We start from the raw sequence: 5408 nt of genomic DNA on the forward strand, positions 1-5408 counted from the left end.
CAGAGTGTTCAAACTTCTCTTGACACAATTTTTAAAAAGAAATACAGTTATCCCTCAGTATCTGCAGGTGATTGGTTCCAGGACCACCCCCTGCCAGCCCCCCCACACCACCACCACTTTAGATGCCAAAATCTGGAGATGCTCAAGTCCTTTATATAAAATGGCATAGTATTTGCATATAACCTATGCTCATCCTCCTGTATACTTTAAATCATCTCTAGATTAATTATAATACCTAATACAATGTCATACTATGTAAATCATTGTTGGTGTGCAGCAAATTCAAGTTTTCGCTTTTAGAACCACCTAAATTTTTTTCCTGAATATTTTCAGTTCGTGGTTAGTTGAATGGCAGATGCGAAACCCAAGGATATGGAGGGCTGACTGTAAAACATTTTCATTGTCAATGTTTCTAAAGTTTTAAATTAGGGTATACTAAATAAATATTAGTTTTACTGTTTTTATTCTCCTATGTATTTATAATTATCAGTAAGAGAGTTTCTTAACATTTTGAGAAAAAAATAAAGATCATGGAACAATTGTAAGTTTTCCCATTGATTATTAATATTTCTTGGCATGGTTTCAGTTTGCATGGGCACTATTACAGCCTCACTCTGTAGAAGCAAGGACTCCTGGCAATTGGCATGCCCACAAAACAGAAATACTTTCACCATTTTTCAAGATTATAGGAAAAGGTGTAGGAAGGAAGGACAGGCAAATTCTACAGCAGCCAACACAGCTGAATCTAAGCCAATTTAAAAGGAATAGGGAAGAGATCCACTAACTCTACACAGAAAGAAGGTGAACTGCGGAAGGAGAATTTCTTTGTGCATCTAGAGTTTGATATTTCTTTAGAGGGTTAAAAACAAGGTAATGATAAAAAATATGCTATAGGTTATAGGGATAAGATAAAAATGAAAAAGTTCCTGTCTGCAAGAAGATGAAACCAAAGAAATATGTGGAAAACAAAAATTAGATCTGATGGAAGCCCAGGGAAGGAATTGACCAAAGGAGGAAGGTCACCTCATCGAAGGAGGCTGAGTGAAGGCAGAATACATAGAGATGATGTATTCCCAACATATGAGAATGTTGCAGTAGACCATCAGAGGAGACTAAATGGAGAGAAATCCCCTTTAAGTAGTGATTTCTAAGCACAGAAAAGAATACATCAAACCTGAAAGCAAGAATTGGAGTAAATGAGTATCCCTCTGGGTCAAGAAGTGATCTCAAGGTATTTCCAATTATAAAATCTGAGAAAAACATGTTTAAAATTTCCACTACAGTGAATGTTACATGGATAAAATAAATAGCTTTGGTACTGTGTGCTTAATTTTCAACCTGCCCAACCTGTATTACCTACTGTCTTTAAAAGCATCTATTTCTGAGATGGTTATTTTCCTCCCTCCCTCCCTCCCTCTCTAAACTAACTTCCTTCCTTCCTTCTTTTCTTCCTTCCTGCCTTCCTTCCTTCCTTCCTTCCTTCCTTTATTATGTGTGTGAACAGTTAGTTTGAAAAGTATCAACCTTCTTGACTGAAAAATTGAGAAATTGAGGTCTTTCACAACTTGAGCAGTAAATGTGGAGGATCATTTAAGTTCAAGTGTGGAGTGGGAAAGGATAGGGTTCTAGGTTCACAATGAAAGCTATACAATTAAGACAGGAAAAGTAAGGAACCTTGAAATTATATTCTAAATAGTCTTCGTTAACATGGGTTACCTCCTGATTTCTGCAAAAAGTCTTACTTTGGACTGTTTGTTTTTTTTAACTATTTCTATTTTAATATGATTCTGGCAACAAGTAAGAGTTGGTGGCAAAAGTTGGGGTTTTAGTCTGAGGTTCTTTAATACTGAAAATAATTCCTCGAGGTGATTACATTGTATTAATGTTTAGAAAGTTATTATTCACGTAATGAATCATTACTCTGCACTTATTATATTCAAATAATATTTTTGGCAACTTATGATGATCAAAGAATAACAAATATTCCCATTACCTTCAGAAGTACTTACACTAAGGGGTTATTTATTGTTTTTGAAAATATAATAAAGTGTCCTCTAGACAGAAATTAAATACTTTAATAAGATAACTTGACTATGATTTTAGGTAAGGCAGAGAAAGTTTCAAGTTTAATCAGATTCTTTATCTTGGGAATGGAGTCTTATTTACGTTAAAAGAGGAACAAACCCTATTACTTTGGGTTAAAAGGTATTGTGTGTGTGTGTGTGTGCGCGCGCGCACACACACGTACGCGCGCGCGTGTGTGTGAAAGAGACCATAGTGGGGAACTAAACTAAACAAAGGCCTGGATTTTATTAAGTGCAGTCTTGAAAAATCTCTCTGCAGTTTGTATATAGTATTTCAAAGGCCTGCGTGAAGAAAGAATTTCAGACTCTAGCTCTTGTTTCAAAAAGCATTTATAGATTCTGAGTTAATTTACGATAAGTAATACTTTAGCCAGAGACATGGTGCTAAATAAATCCAATAGATAAATGGTGTTTCTCTTAACAGATATCATTAATTGATTTCCCAGGAAGTTAGGACAGGAGAACAGGCCACCTGCCTTCCTTTCTAGATATATACCTGGAAGAATTAAAGACAGGTGTTCAAACCTTGTATACAAATGTTCCGTAGCAGCACTATTTACACTAGCCAAAAGGTGGAAACAATCCAAATGTCTATCAGCTGAAGAATGGATAAACAAAATTTAGCATATCCATGCAATAGAATGCTATTCAGCCATACAAAAGGATGAAGTACTGAGGCATGCATCAACTTTGGTGAAACCTGAAAATATTATGCTAAGTGAAAGAAGCCAGACATATAAGGTCAAATATCATATAATTCCATTTATATGAAATATCTAGATTAGATATATCCATAGAGAAAGAAAGCAGATTAGTAATTGCTAGGGATGGAGAATGCAGAAGAGAGAGTGACTGTTTAATGGGCATGCCGGTTTCTTTAAGGGTAATGAAAATATTTTTTGGAAATTGATAGAGGTGATGTCTGTACAACATTGTGAGTGTAGTAAATGGTACTGAATTTTACACTTTAAAATGCTTAGTTTGAGGCTTCCCTGGTGGCGCAGTGGTTGAGAGTCCACCTGCCGATGCAGGGGACACGGGTTTGTGCCCTAGTCTGGGAAGATCCCACATGCCGTGGAGCGGCTGGGCCCGTGGGCCATCGCTGCTAAGCCTGCGCGTCCAGAGCCTGTGCTCCGCAACGGGAGAGGCCACAACAGTGAGAGGCCCGCGTACCGCAAAAAAAAAAAAAAAAAAGCTTAGTTCTATGTTATGTGAGTTTCACTGGAATAAAAGAATATTAGATACATACATATACACTTGTATACATTCACACACACACACAGATTAGATTTTTCATACATTAGGTGCATGGCTTTCCTCCATACACCTGCTGTTCCTCTTTCTGCATCTCTGTGTTAACTTGTCTATTATTATTCCACAGGTCTTAAGGTAGTTCTTTCCTAAGGTTTCTTTCTGCTCTAAGACTTTGGCATATTGTAATTTGTGTTCAAAGGCAACATTTGACCTGCATGTTAATTGTAGGACTTTCACTTAAACTTCTTCAATCTTCTCACCATCTATCTATTCATTTGGCTTACTTCCCCGAAATTCTACATTTCATCAATCACTACACTCTTTTATTTGTACTGACAAAGTGTTCTCAAATCTTCCCCCTACGTACAAATCCCACACTACTTGGTTAGTTCGAGTCTTCACCTAAACCATTGTTACAATCTCCAACATAGAGAGCTCCTTCTATCAATTATTACCTGCACTTCATATTGAAGTTTTTGTTTCTTATTTTGTAATTAAAAAAAATTTAAGCCACAAAATATACAGAAAAAATATGGTGAAAAATTATGCAATCACCACCCAGAAATGCATTGTTTTATTGTATTTGCATTTTTGTAAATAAATAATGGTGATTATATTGAATTCCTTCTTATAAACCTCTCCAATGCTTTGTCCATTTGCCTTACACAAAGGACTTGTATGAATATTTTGCATTAGATTACATCCTAATCTGTATGTTGATATATTTAGTACATATGTGAAACCACTATAAAAATATTATGGTCTTGGGAATTTAAAAGTGTTAGGAGTTAAAATACTATATGCATGACTTTACAACTTAGTTTTTTACTTGTCAATGTATTTTTTGAGATTTACAAATTATTTCAAGTTCATTGCTTTTAGCTGTTCTAAGATCTTCCACAATGTGAAATATCACAATGTACTTTTATTTTCCCATATGAACAGAACTTTCTATTATTCTATACTGTTATTATAAGCAATGATGAAAAGAAGAAACTTGTATATGTGAAAAAGGATTATACAAATTAATGTTTAACCAGATATATAATTGAAATGTGGTAGAGTAAATGCACAGATAACTTTATGGATTTTGGAAAAGTTATCTACATAGTAGATGCCAAATATGCATGTGAATGTTTCTGGGTTCAGTGTAATGTGGTATTTTTCCAGCTGTCTTTTCCATAAGATTCTATGTTTCTTTACATTTTTACAATATCATAATTATATCTATTAATTCCTTATATTTCCCAATGTCTTTATATTTCTGAGTTGAACCTATTTTGCCATGGTTTGTAATGTATTTCTAGGTAAAATCAATAAATTTTCATAGGATTTGTGTATGTGTGTCTTTGTATTAGTGAGATTAGTCTTTACTTATCTTTTCTTTTACTATCTTATTTCTGTTTTGATATCATGGTTTTAGAAGTCTCATAGAATAATTTGGGTAGTGTTATTTCTTTTGACTTCTCTGTATTGTATATATTAACATTTATCCATGCCTTAAGTTTTATGTAACTTGCCTCTAAAACTTTCTGGGCCTGATATCTATTCTGAAAGAAGATTTTTTTGGCTATAAATTTTATACACTTTAGTCATTTTGGTCAATTCAGGTTTTCCATTTCTTCTTAAATCAAGTTTTTTTAATCATAATTGTCTAGTTCATCTAGGTTTTCAAAAATTTTATATTAATTTATCAGTATTTAAGTTCTTGGGGTATAATTTATAAAGTTGGTTTCTGACATATTTTTATTGTGTTAGACACAGAGTTTGTTGTGGTTATTCTCTAACACATATTTGTGTGTTTATCTATTTTTTTTACCTGAATAGCCTCATTCAATAGTCCCATGTGATCCCTGGGTTGTAGAGGTAATGCAAAGGATGATGGGAAGGTAAGTATTCTGATTCTGACTTTTCTGGTCTCTATGGTATTCATTGTTCTGGTAGCAGTTTGTACTTTACTTTTGACTTTAATAACAGTCTTTAAGAATTCCTCATTTTTCAAGTCCTGTAACAATTCAGGGCATGTGATTTTATGTACTGTAGACTTAAGACACTGATTTCTTGGCTTGA

Source organism: Delphinus delphis, chromosome 12, assembly GCF_949987515.2.
Source record: "Delphinus delphis chromosome 12, mDelDel1.2, whole genome shotgun sequence".
Classification (NCBI taxonomy): Eukaryota; Metazoa; Chordata; class Mammalia; order Artiodactyla; family Delphinidae; genus Delphinus; species Delphinus delphis.